The sequence below is a fragment of the Manduca sexta genome, chromosome 27, assembly GCF_014839805.1.
Source record: "Manduca sexta isolate Smith_Timp_Sample1 chromosome 27, JHU_Msex_v1.0, whole genome shotgun sequence".
In the NCBI taxonomy this organism is placed as follows: Eukaryota; Metazoa; Arthropoda; class Insecta; order Lepidoptera; family Sphingidae; genus Manduca; species Manduca sexta.
The window spans coordinates 4999518-5018480 of NC_051141.1; the positions used below are offsets into that span (position 1 = coordinate 4999518).

The following is an 18963-nucleotide window of genomic DNA, read 5'->3' on the forward strand; positions in this document are numbered from 1 at the left end:
AGAACAATATTTACCATCATGAAATATGTATATAACATTGGATTCAGTGAAAGTACTGTTTAATATGTTATCGAATTAATACCATAATTTGTGGTTGAATTGACAAACTGTCTGTTTTATGAGCCGATTTTATTTCTCAGTTTTTGCTTTTACTAGCTTAAAGAAATAAGGAAGCGACTCTATTTCAATCGAACAACAATTTGACTGGGTTAATCGCATACCTATATACAATCCGAATTATGTAAATAAAACCACTTAGCCATGGAATGATTATAAAAATACAATCAACTATTTTCTGGCGAAAGTAAATCTTAGTTGTCTAAGAACCGGTTGGAGCTTTCGGAGAAATACATGTCATTAAATTCATTACCATTGTTTCTAGTTTCGAAGACCATGCTCGGAAGTCTCGGTAATATCTCGATGTACGATACAATGCCGTTAGTAGATATACGATTAGCTACAATACATATAATTCATGACTGGCGCATAATCAGCCGTGATCGTTCGAAAACCGGTTGCGATGAACTTGTTTCTTTTTGTCACGTTCTGTTAATTAAATTGGCTACACATTTGTCTTTTATAACGCATTCTGCCTATTCAAGGTTGGACGTTTATTCTGCTGTGTTTTTATGTGTCTCTAGTGCATTGTGGTTTGGAGAAATAATGATGGAGAATAAATTATCTAAGGAATAACTTTTAATTGCTTAAACACAATTTTACGGCTGTGTTTGGTATTAAAATATCGATATCGGTTATTATTACGATTGTAATTTTAAATCAGCTATAATCTTGCCCTAACACATCGGATTGGGAAAGTTGATTATTCTCCTGGAAAGATACGATGTCCCACGGGACAGCTGTTCTGTCTGTAGAACATAGGACACTTGTAAGAATTGAGCAGTAAAACGACTTCGTTATACTGTTCAATTTATTTCTTGCTGATTTCTACTAACTGAAGAAATTGTAAATGTTATTGTAACACAGTTTTGAACGCGGTTTGTGTCGTAACAGCCGTAATTACAGCACTTACACAAATTAAGTATTACGTGTTCTTATTAGTGTTACCAAAACATACGCTTTTGGATACAAATTGCTGTAATCTCGTATTTTCTTAAATATAATTGAAGTGCTAAACTACATAAGGTGGTTATGATGCTTAAAATTCTTCGAATTATCAATAAACGTTTCAATCAAAATTACGTACCATTGTATTGCCATTGTCTTCATTCAGTCTTTAAAGAAACAAAACACTATTTGATTTATCAAAAAGATTAAGAGATTTATTGGTGGCACGTTTTGTTTTGTGATTTTGTGAGTACCAAAAACGATGATGATCTTTGCAGTCTAATAACTATAACAAACACCAGCTTAGGCAGGTTCTGTACGTTTCGAAGGGCGCCTATATCGTCCGGTCAAATTATAAACTACAAATTCCATCGCGTATCCCACTTAGAATCAATCATAAATTATGATACCTAGAATAACAGTATCGTATTCGTCGTGTTATAATTCGATGGGACAATTTGAACAACTGTGACGTTGCGTATCTATAGCCCGTAGAACACGTCTGAAGACTGCCATCACGTGTATATCGGACTATCGCTATGCATGTTAAAACTGTTTGGCTTCCAAGCGCACCTACCAGAAAATTAATCGAAAACAACATATGACAAATATTATGCGACATTCCTTGACATAGCTTTTCAATTGCTTCACTATAATCGCTTTATATAGTATGGTAAATATTTAATTGACGATGTATTTTTTTTTTATGTTTAACAGCGAAGCATCTAATTTATTATACAGTTCATCAAGTTCACTGCGGACAATGACTTTTTACTTGATATGTGGCAAAATATTATGACCTTAATCAATTAGGCAAACAACGTGAGAAACTATCGGACAATGTCCGCCCTCGGGCTAAAACGGACGAATGAATGTAATGCACAATAAATGAGAAATGAGCATTCGTACTAAAGTCGAACGTGAGATTTTTAACATAAACCAATTTAGTAATAGTAGCGGAAAACGATTACGCATGCGCAACGCTTTTGTCATATCCACCGGATGGTGTCTGTTTACGATCGTATAAACCTACATTGCGCTTTAAAAATTAATTTAATAAACTGCAGTCGCGCACCTTTAATACTGCCCTACTTTCTTACTTGAACAATGACTGAACCCTTTTTGTAATAATTCTGATTCGAACATTATTCTCATTGTGAATGCAACTTTATACAGAATGAAATTAAAGTATAACGGTTTTAAAACTTTGAACTGCAGTATTTATGGTCACGGGTCTTTATATAGAATTATCATGATTTATTTTAATGTGTAATATCATATGTAAAATTTTATCAATGCTTAAGGTCTCGATCCTTGTCAATCACTGACATTATGTCAATGACACTATATTACATTAATTTACACTTGCTTATTTTATATCACAATAATAGTTAATTAGATATTTCTTATGCAAGAATAATTGACGCATGTTTTTTTGGAATTATATGCTGGATTTGTAATAAGTTGACATGCTAAGTGAATATGTATATGAATAAAACTCTTTAACCAAAGCTAATATTAATCAAATAACCCTAATTACTTAAAATCTGTTATTTATGCATTATTTATTTAAAATTTAAACTAAAAAAAATTAATCCGAATATAAGTACATCCGGACCGATCGATTAGTACCTAGTGAATACGAGTTTAAGTTTCCGAACTAAGCCTTTACAACGAAAGTTACTTAGTTTGAAAACCTGTAACGTAACAACGCAAGAACTATGAACCAATTTATGTTTCGTAACTTTCAACAATATATTGCATTCATGTTTAAGAAATTGCTGGACGCAGGCCGCTTCAGACTGGTCGGTTTGGGCATCTAGATGTGAAGCCTCGGTTCAGTAGCGGATGTTTTGTTTTGGGAGAGATGATTTTCCATAATTGCGATATACTTATAAAATCCTACCAAACCTAGTCGTTGAAATGTCGGGAGAAGATTAAAATATAAAAAAAAAAACAAATATCCTCCCAAAATAATAACGCTCGTTTTCTACATATTTTGCATTATCTGTTGTCAAAATATCCAACTATGCTTACAATACCAATTATGTAATAAGTACTTATTTATATATTTTTCCCTGAATCTTTTAGTACAAATTTATTTGTGCCATTTGTCTAACCCGATGCCTAACATAAATTTCCTATTGAAAACTATGGTAATAAAACCTAATGAGTCAATAACATTTTCAATGTTGACATGTTGGACATACTAGGAGTCTATGTCATCTGTAGAACCTGTACGGACTTCAGGCACGCTGGGTAATTAATACCTGCATACCTGTTTGATAGAAGGTGCAAATCTCAATTATAATGAAACTAATTGAGATTTTAGCCAGGCTATGGAACTCTGTCCTTAGGGTAGCCTTCTGATTTTATTGATGATTTATCTAATTTATATTGATTACCGATATTGAAATTATTAGACAAGTCGTCTACGAAACGTCAGGTAACAATTTAAATAAAAAATCGCGATAAAATCTGAAATTATAAATGTCTAACATTCGCATATACATTATTACCTATAAGTAGGGCTGCCATCCGTCCGGAATTCCCGGATTTGTCCTAGTTTGAAGGGCGTCCGTGGACTTTCCGGCAGGTGTTTTAAAAAACTAAAACTTTTGTTATCAGAGGATATCCAACATTTTAAAGACAAGCGATAAATTGAAATAAATCTTAATTAACTATATTTACTTAAATATTCATTCATAATAACCCGCATTCAAAAAGCCACGGCAAAATAGTCGATGTTCGAACGCACCCAAGTAACCCTGTGCGTTGCAAAAAATTGTCAGAGGTGTCTGGGAAAAACCCATATTTCGCTCAAATGTCCGGGATTTTTGCTTATCCGACGTCGGCAATTAAGATTATGGCAGCACTACATATTAGAAAAAAGTGTTTAATTAAAACATTTTTATTGACACACATGACTTCGACATACAATGACATCGCAGGGTCGTTGACTATCTAAGCGTCTATCTAAGCATGATACGATGGTTATCCAAATCATTGGTATCACACAATAACACGGTCCAATTGCTAATCGGAAATAATAATCGCCAATCAAATCTCATTCGTAAATCCAAGGCCATCGGTTCAATTTCACGTAATACTATCACAGGTTGATAGTTGCATAGTGTTATGAAAGTAGCGCATTTCGAATGCATTAATTATACATTAATAATGTTTGCCAACAAATGTTTATAATGGCACGGATTTAGAATTTTATAATTTGAAATGACTATCAAAACTACCTGCCTGGATAACAGCTTCAGGAAATCCAGTCCTTAGAAAAATCTTAAACTAGTGGCGGCCTTAACCCACGCGAGGCCCCAAACGAAAGCTAAAAACAACCGACGCGACGCAAGGCCCCAGACGAAAGCTAAAACTAAACGACGCAAGACTCCAGGCGGAGCAAGATGTATTTCCCCAAAATTAACAGTTTCGTCGGAATGATCGTTAAAAAACCGGCCAAGTGCGAGTCGTACTCGCGCACCGAGGGTTTCGTACAAACGTGTAGGTAAGTAAAAGTTCAATCCTCGCGACAATCGAATCATAGTTATGGTATTTTTATTGCAAATAAAATCCATAACATTACAATATGGAAACCGGGAGGAGCATATATTAAAGACATAGGTCTAAAAATTTCACGTTTTCGGATTTTTCTCTTTATATATGCTATAAAACCTTGCTAAATGCCAAGTTTCAAGATTCTAGGTCGACTGGTCCCTTTAGGTTTTGATTCTCTTGCGAGTAGTTGCGAATTTGAAAATATGCGGCTTAATTTGCTGTTTCTTTTGATTGCGTTGACATAGAAGTTTGATTTTGTTACAGCTTAAATAGACCTGAGTATTTGATATGAATTTCAATTGAATACCTCTACGCGTTCATGGGGAAACGGGTAGTAACTGTAAGTTATTCAAAATATTTTTATTATATGATGTAACTAAAAATTTACGGTTTTCGCAATTTTTCCTTTTTCTGTATTATAAGACGTTGTTTCGTACCAATTTTCAAGATTCTGAGTTCACGGGAAGTACCCTGTAGGTGTTGATTCCCTTGCGAATTTCGAAAATTTGCGACATTAACGGCTGTATCTTTAGATTGCATTGGCTTAGAAGTCTGATTTTTTCACAGCTCTAAGGGACAGTAGACCTGAGTATTTGATATAAATTTCAGCTTAATACCTCCACGCGTTCCTGAGAAAAATGGGTCTTGACAGACGGACGCACGGACAACAAAATGATCACATAAGGGTTCCGTTTTTCCTTTTGAGGTACAGAACCCTAAAAAGTCCTCCAAGACATGGAGGCCTCTGTTAGCGCGATGCGCTGGTGCTTGCGCGTTTCGCCAAATAAAATATTACCATTACCCTTTTTAATCTGTTTTTTAGTAGATAGCGTCATACAGTGTTATAGACTTATTTAGCTCTCGGACCAAGCTGCGAGTAACTAGTTAAGTAATTATAAATCCTTCGTGTATTTGCAAGTTCCTGAAACGATCTTTAGATTTAATTTTCTTCGATTTGTTTATGTGTTTGTTATTGTATTTGTATACAGATTAAATTGATTCATGAGTTTTGATTTACATAAATCAAAAAAACGTGATGACTAGAGTTCGAGTATTTCCGTAATCAGTTACGTTATCTATAAGGTGGCAAAAGAAAGTGTGATACAACATTATGTATTTACCATATGATGATATAATATTATTTTAATATTTCTTATTCGACATTTCTCTTCATAAATATTTATAACTAGTATACGCCCGAGACTTTATTCGCGCAATATTAACAACATTGTTACTTGATGAATGTAAGCAATGATGAGTGCAGTAAGTTAAGTAAGTTTCAAATCTCAAACCATTTACAATTTCGATTTAAATTTGGAACATCTCTTTGATCTGAAAATGTAAAGAATATATAAAGTGTAAGTATAACAAAATATTATGTTACATAATGCATAACCCTATCTGTAAAATGAATAAAATTTTATATTCCACTTACCATCAGGTGCAGTGGGTCACTTTGCCCTGACCGTACAAAAGAAATATTAACTTAAATTATCATCACAAATAAATTAATTTTCATTCTTTTTCTGTATTGTTTCATTTTGTATTATGTATTTATGATCTGAAACTTTCAGCCTAACATATTCGTTGCAATATAATTAGACATGAAAGTTGTAAACAATAATAGTTGGATATAGTATAGTTGGATACCTATCCAGTATAATTTAAAGTCAGTTTTGATCACATTAAACTGTTGTCATTAAACACAGGTCCATACCCAGCAGTGGGTGGATAGGGGCTTATAAAAAATTGAAAACATTGTGAAAGAATTTCTATACACTGGAGTAGGACAAAGGAATCCTCAGTTATTAGTTCTGATGTTAAAATCTTCGTTCATGTACCTCTTTACCAAATCTTCAGTTATTAGTTCTGACTTCTGACGACAAAATCTTCGTTCATGTACCTCTATACCCACCTACGTGCTATCTCGATAAAGGTTAAATGCCCTTCAATTAAAACAAAAATGACTCAGCTATATGGCGTAGTAATACAATAAGATGTGAATACAATACAAACGATTCATCAGTTCAATAAATCGTGCATTGCGCGTCTCCGATGACGGAAAACACGTCTTTTTATATATCGTTTTTGTATGGATGTCGTGTATCTAATACTGTAATGTTGGTGTTTGTATGTACATCATGGCTAGTCTGAACGGGGATTCCCGTCGTTTCGAGACAGAATCGTCAAAAACTTTAATTTACTCATCTGTTGGTCAATATTGCAATAGCACTACACCGTACATATATTTTAGGCTGAATTCATTTTGCTGCGAAGATTTAAAAAAGGAACAAATGTTCCTAATTTTGCTGTTTATGTTATAGTTCTTCATAGCATACAAAAAAATATTGAATCTAATTTGACATTGAAATTATAACTGGCCGGTTTAAAAAAAATAATTTTATTTTTCTGTTTTGTTCTTTTCTGTTGAACGGTTAGATGTTTTTTGTTGCTTTTTAAGTAATGGTTTTTTGCCACTTGGATGATACCAAAATATAATGATACAAAACTACTTTAATCATTAATTTTAATCTCTAGCCAAGTTCTTTTAAATGATTCTTTAACATTAATAAAATAATAGATAATATCAATCTATGGTTCACTACTACATGCGGCATCAGTGCAAAATTTAAAAGCGAACGTTCGATTTTCAAATTTGAATGGAAATTTCCTATTTAACGAAACAGTACATAACCAACGCAAAATGGTTATGCGAGGAGTATTGGTGAGTTTAATATTTTTTGCAGGTTTGCAGCCACTACCGGTTCAATAATAAAGGGCCCCGAGTTTTAGGGGCCACTTTTAACTAATGAATACATTAAAATAAGTGGGCTCCTAGAAGTTCGCACTGGCCTAAAGGGCCCCGAACAAGTTTCGGGGCCCTGTATCAGAATACAGGGCCGTTCTTTGGCAAGCTACAACACTGTTTATTAGCCTTAATAGCCGTAGACGAATCCATTGGCTGTCGTATAGTGTTAGGAAAATACCCATATTACGTAAATGCAAAGTCAATTAATGTTTTTGTTGTTTACGCGGTTACGTGTTATGATGTCGTCTCAGTTCATTTGTTTTAATAGACCGACAACCTATTTGATGCTAAACACCACGTAAGAAATAATTAAACATATTATAAAACAAAGTCCCCTTTCTATCTGTATGTTATCGATTTTCTCAAAATCGACTGAAAGGATTTTGATGAAATTTGGTATAGAGATAATTTAAGAACCTGGGAAGGTTATAGGCTACTTTCTACTCCGGGAATATATAAAGCGGTACTTTTGTACCGTAAAACTCCTTCAAACGAGCAAAAGAGTAAAATATAAATAAAAATCGGATCATTGGCGAGTTATTTTTAAAAATGTTTTTGCTATTTTTCTATTCGAATATTACTAAAACGCAAAAAATAGGCGTCTTATAAAATATTGATGTTGCATATAATTCTAAAGATTTTGCTGTAAAAATACTATTTCTTTTCTTACTATTATTTTGTGAAAATGTTTAGGATTTAGATGTTAGTTAAAAGTAAACGAAGAAGACATTGCTGAACGGATTTGTATAAAATTGGCGCTCCAGAAAGAACAAGTTATGGATTTAGCATATATCCTTGAACTTGACTGCATTGGTGGCGTAGTTGTTAATTGTACACGGTACGAGTATGACTACTACGATGAGGTTCTGGGTTCGAATCCCGGGTCGGGCCAAAATAATTGTGACTAGGTTTCCCATCTTAAAACATTGCTTAGTCACAGCTCAGTAAGGAAGTTGGCGTTGTGATACCTCCATACCTTGGAAAGCACGTAAAGCCGTTGGTCCTGCACCTGATCTCTCTTCGGTCTTGTTGGATTGCCGTCTCACCGAACTATGAGAATGAAGGAACTGAGAGTGCACGTGTGTATTGCGCAAACACTTGTACATTATAATATATCCTGCGTACCTGGCTGATCTCCGTGGATATTGGCGGCCATGGCTGAATATTCGGCTAGGAGGGATTTAATAATAATAATACAAGCCCCGTATTAGATACTGTCTTACTACTGGGCAATATATTCCTCTATCGCTGAGAGGTATATGTCCTTAGTCCATACCGCTGGCCTAGTGCGGATTGGCAGACTTCACATAACCTTAAAATTCTTAGAGAACTTTTCACAATTTGAATTATTTGAAATGAAATACATAAATTATTTAAATATAAATTCTATATTTAAAAACATCGAATAATTTCTTATCACAGACACACCACGTTGAATTAATATTAGCTTAATAATAAAATCTCCATACAAACTACACTACTTGTTTAAAGTTCCCCTTCATTGAAAAGAAATTACTGTTTTCATAATCTATAAAAGCATAATGACAAAATTATCATCTTGATTTTATAATATATATGTGAATAATAATGCTTATTTAATACGAGCAATGAATCATGCTTATGAATAAAATTGGCGATAAACATATGCGCCACTTTGATTATAAATGACCACTCACACGGTTCGTTTTAGCGATAGATCCATGCATCACTTAAACTATCTTTATGTTGTTTCAAAATACTGCGTATCGGAATTTCAAAAAAGAAAGTAAACTGCGACCATTGAAATATTCTATGTACCGTTGCCCGATTTAAATTTAAACAATGTTAATTATGATGAATCATTTTTTTTTCAAATTAATTTTCAATATTTCACCTACTAACCTTAGAAGTAATGAACCTAAATTATTCATATTTTCAAATACAAGCATTCTAAATATTTTATTAATATACTTAATTTTAATTAAATTTAGTCGATGGAGAGCTGTCTAAAGGAGCCGTCTATACCAAAGAGTTCGTCGTAATTTGTTGGTTTCCCTGGCCGAAGAGCCTCATCTGCTTTGATGTTTTCTTGTTCTTTGAACCAGGGTATGTATTCTTCAAGTTTCTTCATCCATGCAACTGCAATGCAAAATAGAAAGACATTTAACTACATGTATTTAGGGAAATATAACTATTTTACGATTTTTATCACGGTTTTTCTTATTATATTTAACTCTTTGCCACTGCTTATTATAATTTTCTTCTAATGTTTCTAAGACTTTGCAGCCTTCTTAGTCACTGGAGGGACTGACCATGAAGGCATACATTGTTTGACGTTCAATAAACGGTTATTTTCTTATGTTTACGCGAATGTTAGACATTAAAATTAAACTACTTTTCGGATTCTATCGAGGTTTTTTAGTCCCCAATGACCATGAAGGCTGCAAAGTCTTCGAAACGTCGGGAGGTAACTAAAATATAAAAAACCGTTACAAAATCCGAAAAGTAGTTTAATTTTAACGGTTATTTCTTTAGAGTGTCGGTAAAATGTTTCGGGTCGGGAAGGCGAGCTCTAATTCCAAAACTCGTTTATATAAGTTCTTTCGTCGGTTGTTCGGGCCCGAAAACTAATCAGGGTAAATAAGGTGGCTCGTTGCAAGTGTAATATATTTTTTGGGACACGTGTGAAGAGCGTACTATCAGCCCTCACGGCTCATGAGTCAGAGGTATGATAATTATGATCAATTTTCACGTGACTGTCTCGGTGGCGTAGTTGTACTGCATTCGCGGTACCGCAGCGCTCTGAGGTCCTGGGTTCGAATCCCAGGTCAGGCAAAGATATATTTGGCTTTTCTCAGAATCAGCCCGTAGTCTGGAATTTGTGCCTGATATGGCGATAGGCTCGCCCCATCAAGAGATAGAACACACTTGGCAAAAAGTGGGTGCTCTGGTTGCGCCGCTGCATACCCCTTCGTGGATAAATGTGTGTGTGTGTGTATTTCCAATAAAAAGACGGGACGCGCTATTCGCCTCGTGATTATTAAGGCATTGCTCGTAAAGCAGGGCATACTTACTGTTAACTTCTTCCATGGAGCAACCATTCCCACCATATTCAATTGGTATAATCTCCTTAGGAATGTATTTTTGTAACTCGGTGATATCGGTGTGGAAAAATATCTGAAATACATAAACTATTTGCATCAGAACCAAATGCTTTAAAAATCAGGTCTAGTAAACGTTCAGTACATTATTAGTCATACTTGTATCTATAAATTTGTTTATTATTTCTTATTAATGTTATTAGTATTAAACACGTGATTAGCACGATGAACATGTGTTATCAGATAGGAAGCCGATATAAATTTTTCCGTTGTATTCTACACTACGAATGACTTTGATTTTAATCTAGTTTCAAAAATAGAATCATCAAGACATGGTCTTTTATCGTAAATAGTATAGCATTAATTTTATTTATTTGGCACAGAAACACTGTACAAATTACATGATTCACTAACATAGATTTCAGAGATATTCAGCATAATAATTTTTGAATTTGTACACCTTTAAAATATCTGTACACAACATTTGAATAGACTAATATTTTAAACTATTTAATTTTCAGCAATTTAACATGATAAACAATAAGTAAATTTTGGCAGTCACTTTAGAAAGCAAAGCGTCTGGTTACTCACTCTGTTCTTCATTTTCTCTTTGAGGAAAGGTTTGACTATGTTATATGCAGCGTCGACTATAGCAGATGCGTTGATGATGTGCACCTCTTTTAATTTGACAGGATAAGCTTCCTGGAAATAAAAATTAGGTGATTTTAAGCATTATTAAAACAACTAGCAATCATTCCCGGCTCCGCATGGGAAGCTGAGCATTTTTAAGCCATCCTCGACTAATAAATAATTGAATATTATTCAAGTATAAATAGAATATCATATTTAATAATTCGATTGAACTGTTTTAAAATGTTTAGTACAAAATTAAATTGTTCATACTATCTCATTTCGTCAAAACAAAACCTTTTTAAATTACTTCACAATAAGGTCCAATTTTTAATACATCTTATCCAATAAATTTTTAAATTTTTCTTTTTTATTCCTGAAGAACTCACCTGGACACAAATCATAAATTTCTTTATCGCAGCGGGGACACTTTGCCAAGATGGCTGGGTATTATAGTAGAAGCATCTAGAACATAGATATCTCCTGCGACTCCCTCTATCTCCTCCTTCAGTCTGATGTCTCCAATCATCATCGCGATCTTGAACGCATCGTTCAGCATGTTGGTGTCTACGTCTTTATCGAGAGCTGGAAGTTGAATTATTTTTTAGTTATTAAAGATGTTTAAAATTTGTTTTATAAAGTGAAATGTGTTAGGTAATTAAGAATAAGAGTTGATCAGAATCAGTCAGTAGATTGATTGCTGGATTATTGTAATTGATCTTTACAATAAGCGTTCGATATACGATGTCATTATGATAGTAGATGTGACTTAAAAAATAAGTTTCGAAGAAAATAAATATCAACAAAAATGATTTTAAATTTAAATGCCCTAATGCCACTTCTACTACTTTAAGAGAATTCTTCGCAGCAATATCACACTTTCAGTTAGAAATATACTCACGCACACCCTTTATTCGCACTAAATTATAAATGTTGAAATGTGTAAACGGGATTTTAGGTGAAAATATTCGTTGACTCGTAGATTATTTTAGCCACAATGTTCCCAAGGGTAAAGACGAATATGTGGTTTCATTTATTAACGATATGATAAAAATATCTCCATAAGACCGTTTTTCGTACTTTCACCTTGTACCTTAAGAATTATTTTATCACAATACAAACCTCTGCAAAACGTGACACGGCGTCCCTGCGGAGTAAGACCAGGCAGGGTAGGGCCTTGACTGAAATTTAAAACGACATTATTATCAGGGGCCTTATTCCGTCTATGGGAGTATATTCATTTTCTTGCAAAAACTGGCGTTTTATATGAAGGCGCAATCTTTCTACAACCATATAAGTAGAAGAGTTAAAATATACTTTTTACTTATATAGCTATCAAATCGCAGAACGCCTGTAACTGCAAAAGACGGGTTCGCCCTCGTACACTTAATGACTGACTGACTGCCAATCTTCACTAGTTGGAAAGGCAATACAAGGAGAAGAAGACCTAATAAGACCCTAACATATAAACATTAAATGGCTTTGTACATAACATTTTTAAGGCTTATAGCCTACGAGTGGATAATTTGAAGTGGATTTATAGAGCGATCTCATCGTAATTCAAGCTCTTTGAATGTATATAAAAAGGGGGTTTCAGTAAATCAAAGTCAACAAAAGAATTACGTGCAAATGGCGAGTGATTCACCATCGCTCATTGATGAACATATGTTGGACTACTTCACTTATGTTCAGGAATATCAATCAATTTGCTGATCATGAAGAAAAAATACTTTTAAAAAATCACTCACGCCCTGCTCATTAGTTCCGTGAGTTCAGTTCTGTTGATATCCCGGTTGGCGAAGAACTCTGGACAGGCCGCTCTCATGGTGAAGTACATGTCGAGTTTTCTCTTGCATTTCTCCAATGAAAAGCTACTGCCGCGGAGGAAGGTCATCAGACAGTTATCATCTGTTGACAAGGTAAGTATAGAGAATATTGTGCGAGAATTGTCAGAGTTGGTTGAAGTTGGTAGGTAGTCGGTCGTAAAAAGGACTCAAAACGTATACACATATACATATACACATAATATATCACATTTATCCTAAGAGGTAAGCTATCGTGCCATGAAGCTTCCTAGCAGTTACAATAACGAAAAAAACGAAATGAAGAAGTTTAATTTCAATCCTATCTATATTACATGTACAAGAATATAGTACTTACTTTTTTAAGTCAATTTTAATAATTATTATCTTTACTTAATTTGCAAACACCATAAAATTTCTTATAATGTTCAAAAACCGCAAAAACTGTAATAATTCGAACTCTTAGCGATGATAAAAATCGATGCATAATAGTATCGATAATTTTGTAGTATTCTATCATGCTTATCGTTAACAACGCCCTCGCTCACGGTCATTTCGAGGAATTCTCACCTAATGTAATTTTATATGATAAAACTATGTAAGCAGATCAGTTTATTAGAGCTGCAGATGGAGTCAAAACCTTAGCGCGATATGACATCCGATTCATACCGGCACACAAGTATGCTTTCGAGCCAATATACGCACGTATGTTTTAATTGAATATAAATAAATTATAAAATTCTTCCACAAATACATAGTATGGTGTGGTACGCCTTCAGGTCTAAATCACTGAAACTATTTTGATGAAATGTGGTACTGAGTTAGCTTGAATTGTAATTTAAGTACTTGGTCATAAAAAAATAAGCGGCGATAAGTCGAGAGTGAAACGGACTTCCGTGACGACCGGTTTTGGACCGAAGATTCAAAACCCAGGGCACGCACCTCCGACTTTTCTAAAAGTTACGTGTATTTGTAAATAATCGTTTGCTTTTACGGTGAAGGAAAAAATAGTGAGGAAACCTGCATACCTGAGAGATATCTATAAGAATTTCGAAAGTAAGTAAAGTGTACCAACCCGCATTATACAGGGCTGATATTATTATTATTATATTATATTATCAGAAATACGAAAACTGTACTAGATGTACTAAGTATCTAAACATTTAGGAGCGATTGCGTAGCAGGACTTTTAAATGGGCACAAAATCTATTGATCCAGTGGTGGGCTAAGGCCTAAAACCCTCTCAGTAGTAGAAGAGGCCCGTGCCCAACGGTGGGACAGCATATAATACAGGACTTATATTTTTATAATTACCCCATTCGTTCGGCAGATGGGGTTGTTTCCGCAGCCACTCTTTGATGGTTGCTAAATCTCTTTCTCTAGTGTTGATGTCTTCATTCAGCTCCACTCTGATCTTCTTCCACATCTCTCCTGAGGGTTGAACTAATGATACTGCCATCTTGGGTTCTGAAAAGAAAAGCAAGTTGTTTTAGACTGTATGACAAAACATAGAATAAAGTAGTCATTTATGATAAGGTTACGAGTTATGAACACTACTAGAAACCGATGTCAACTAACAGCTTGGCAAATAAAATATATTCTTCCTTTCTTTTCTGATGAGCTTAAATGCTCTCAGGGAGGGTATATACGTATTACTTTAGTAATTGAATACAAATAAATCTAATTATAATAAACAGTACCTACGTAGTATGTAGGCATACAAATATAAACGAAGAAGAAGATGAAATCAGATGACCTTAGCAACAAGAAAATAATGAGACTAAGATAATTTTCAAACAATATTTTCCTTCTGTAAATAAATTCTGACATCTCTTTATGAATGCGAATGCAAATAAACAATACCTCACGGTACCCTCAGCATAATTCATACGAATCTCTAACAAGGAAAAATAATTTAATATCTGTCAAAATAAAAATCTCATTAAAAATATAGACACAGCGAAATAATACGCGGAATTCTTTGACATTGTAAAACGAGGAGTCCTTTTCAAGGAAACTCATCTCACAACATCGATGATATAAAAACGAAATAAACAACTTAAGACAGGTTCACGTGGGGTATATTGGTGTGGGATATCTTGACAGCCTCGGTGGCGTAGTTGTACTGCATGCGTGGTAAGCCAGCGCTCTGAGGTTCTGGGTTCGAATTCAGGGTTGGGCAAAGTGATATTTGGGATTTCCTGCTCAGTATCAGCCCGGAGGAATTGGTCCATGATATAGCGATAAGCTCGCCCCCTATCACATCATGGGACGGAACACAGTTGGCGAAAAGTGGGTGCCCTGGTGCCTCTCCATATCCCTTCCTTTGGGGATAAATGCGTGATGTTGTGTGTGTATATATCTTGACAAAAGCGTCCGTGTAATAATACATATTAGACCATAATATGTTTAATAAGGTAATCATTACAAACACAAGGTGCAATGATAAGACGTGCCTTATCAACTACAATTTATTGAGCTCAATTCCCTCCCATGGTGGGAGAAGGGACGATACTATCATCATATGGCTCAATAAATCGCTGGCTATTAGAAACTACTTTGTATTTTTTTTATTCTGTCGGAAAAACGAGATTTTAAAGTTCCATATTGGTAAGGATTAGAAAAGATAAATCATCGTTACCTGTTTATTTGTGTTTCGTGATTATTGGAATTTGTTAATGAAAAAACAACCTTATAAGTGATCTAGGGCCATTTGAAATACTTGTCATTATTCACTTACAGCCTTAATTATAAAGTTTTAGCTTTAAGAGGTGATTAAGAATTACAAATAGTTGTCAAAAACAACACCGGTTTCCTAGTTTATCTTATTAAGAGGCAAGATGGCGGGTTTTGACTCACAGCTGATCGAGTAAATTTCTGTTTTAACAAAGCATAGCATTTCGAAATTTTTATAAATAAGACTGATACAATTGAAAGTGTGGGTCTAGTGCTAGGTGCTAATAGTAGTCTAAAATCTAGTTGTTTCTTCAAATAAGTACTAAAGTAATATAGTTTATTTCGCTAGGTGCAAATAAGTTTTTTTAGTTCCTCGTTATTCCTTCAAATACTAACATAATATAGATTAATACGATTTTAATACTAACGCAACTATGGAATTTTATTCTGAAATAAATTATGAATTAATATAAAAATAACGTTGTCTTTCAATTACTATTTTAAATAATGGAGCCATATCTGTTATAAGTCATGTGAAACTAGTTGATTATGGATGTATATTTTTAATAAAAACGTTAATCTTTGAATAGCCACTATGTGTGTTTCATTAAATGCTCATTCAAAGCACCATATACTTCTAACGTGATGTTATTCATGTGCAAATCACTTACCATTCGTCTTTCTTGCTTGTCTATCACAAAATTTAGAAGTTTCGTTTATTCCCATATTTCCTTCACAACTTATCACACTTTAAATACGTCACGTGATGATTCATACCTAATTTAAACAGCTGATATAAATAATATATTACTGATTTTAGAAATGAACCATTTTACGCACTTTATTCATTTCTAATATTATATTAATTGGTTTATATATAAACCTTTGCACATTGTATGAACTGAATGATAACTGCTAGGTTCCTTTAGCCATTGATTTAACAAATAGAAGATAAAAGTTTATCTACAGTTTCCGCGTACTATGAGTGATAGGTATATCAACTGATAACTTTTGGCAAACATAATTTGGTCACTATATTAGTCTCGTATTTACACTCACGCACAAACACACACACACACTCACACATTAAAAAACTAAGATTTACACAAGCAATAAAAAACTCAGTTGTAAGTATAATAATAAATAATTTATATGTACATGCATATAATAAACACCAATATAAGTACTTAATTATATAGCTTCTTCTTCTCTTAAAATTTTGCCGTGCCCACAGGATCCATGATTATATCACAAGTATTAAAATGAAACATGTATAAAATGATTGTGGAGCGCAATAAACTCTGAATTTGAATTTAAAAAAGAATATATTATTTTGATATTAATTTAGGCAAATAAGATTTATGTATTACAAAGGGAAGGTATTTTGGTTCTTAAGAACGACAAATCGATGGTGAAATGATATGATGTTTTTTACAAATAATTTATAGAACGGAAAATGTCATATTTGAGCTGTTGCTTATTTACTTGATATTATTATTAGCTATAAGTTTTAGGAAATATTTGCTACACGATAAGCAAGGCGCTCACCGTCAAGTCGTTCAAGTGCAAGGTGGAAAGATAATTCGATAGACGTCGCAGGTGTACGCTGGATTTAGGATGCTTTGGATTGATCCGTCTGGAAACCTTTAGATGAAGTAAAGGCGCTGACTCTTTTAGATTGCAAGATACTTTCTCTGAAGAAATAAGTAGTCATTTAGGCCAAACACTATGCAAATCAATCAGTAACCAACGCCAGCTATATCTATATTATTATATAAAGCTGGAGAGTTTGTTTGTTTGAACGCGCTAATCTCAAGAACTACTGGTTCGAATTGAAAAAATATTTAAATGTAGGATATCCTGTTTATTGAGGAAGGCTATGGGATATATAACATCACGTTATGACCAATAGGAGCGGAACTACAAACAACGAAACTTTTATCCCGAAAACTATTACGCGTGCGGAGCCGCGAGTGAAGGCTCTCCGTATTATAAAACCCACATAGTGTTTGCCCGATCTGGGTGCTGAACACGAAACCTCTCGGTCGCATAGTGTATACAATCTTATGCGCATGATATTAAGGTAAAAATTAACTTTCTTTGCAAAAGAATACTGTACACTATCTTTATTATAATAGCAAACTGAAGGTCATATTTTGACATATTTTACGAACATGAAAGTCTTCACCGCAAGGTCGCATATACTAAAGTGTATTGGTAAACCGCTGATTTTGTAAACTCATTTGGGTCAACAGTTCTATAAATCAAATAGGTATTTGTTGAAGATAGTATATTACTAACTAGATTGTCACGCTTCGCACGTGTGAAAAGCCGCTCTCGCTAAAATCCATAAATTAGTAAAGTGATCCATAATGACATTTAGTTAAAAATCAAATTACATATTCAAACATTTTCCTCGAGACCAAATTAGCGCGATAAAAGTTATATGTTCCGGGACATGGTCTAGTTGTATGCCAAACATTAGTATCCACTCGGCGGTTTTTTTTTTTTTTTTTTTTAATCTTTATTTAAGGAGCTTGGTCGTTATTTCACGACTATGTCGCTCCCACTCGGCGGTTACTGTTATAGAATTGAGGTCAAAAGTATCAAAGTTCAAATGATGTCAATTTTCTGTTGTCATTTTGGTTGGTTCGAGCAAATTTTAGGTTTCAAGTTCAAGATTACGTCAACCTTGTTATTATTGATGGAATAAGCTAGTTATCTCCGTGGTGCAACAGGTAAGGATCTACTTCTGAAGAAATTGTCGCGGGTTTGATACCTGTGACGACGAAAATGTTTGTGTATATTGGAAATGGTTTATAAAAAAAATCAATTATATGTAAACCATTCTTCCAGAGCTTGTTTAGTTCGTTTAAATTATCTTTTTCAGGGAACACCGTATTTGATATTTCGTAAGTACTTTTAGTAGGGCATTTTTCTTTTTTATTTCTAAAATATTGTGGACATTCTTTCAGTATTTACTTAGAAAACAACCATTCTATAAAAACACTGCAAATATAACAAATATTTTTGAATCAATAAATAAAAAACCTCTTTAGTAAATAATTCGAATGTCGCTCAGGTTGAACAGGTTCGTTAAACAGGAAAACCAGGCCCTACGCCCTCAATAACACAAGATCCATTTTGGTCTAAGCTGTCGGATACAGCTTTACGCCATCCATATTGGTTACCCAAACGGAATTCACGTGTTTGAAGTTTAGCAATAGAATTAATGTGGTAAACTGGCTCCGCCAGCGTGTTGCAACTTACATCGGTTAAAGCCTGTTAGGTGGACACGGATATTTGTAAACGTTTTATATGAATTAACTGAGGA

At 34.1% G+C, this 18963-nt stretch overlaps 1 protein-coding gene and 1 pseudogene across 2 annotated transcripts in view; one reads left to right on the forward strand and one right to left on the reverse strand.

The window, feature by feature from the left end:
* Positions 1 to 18963, forward strand: part of LOC115446031 (nostrin) — a 99193-nt gene that overhangs the window by 43858 nt on the left and 36372 nt on the right. The window lies entirely within an intron of this gene.
* LOC119190838 lies at positions 8811 to 16547 on the reverse strand (annotated as a pseudogene).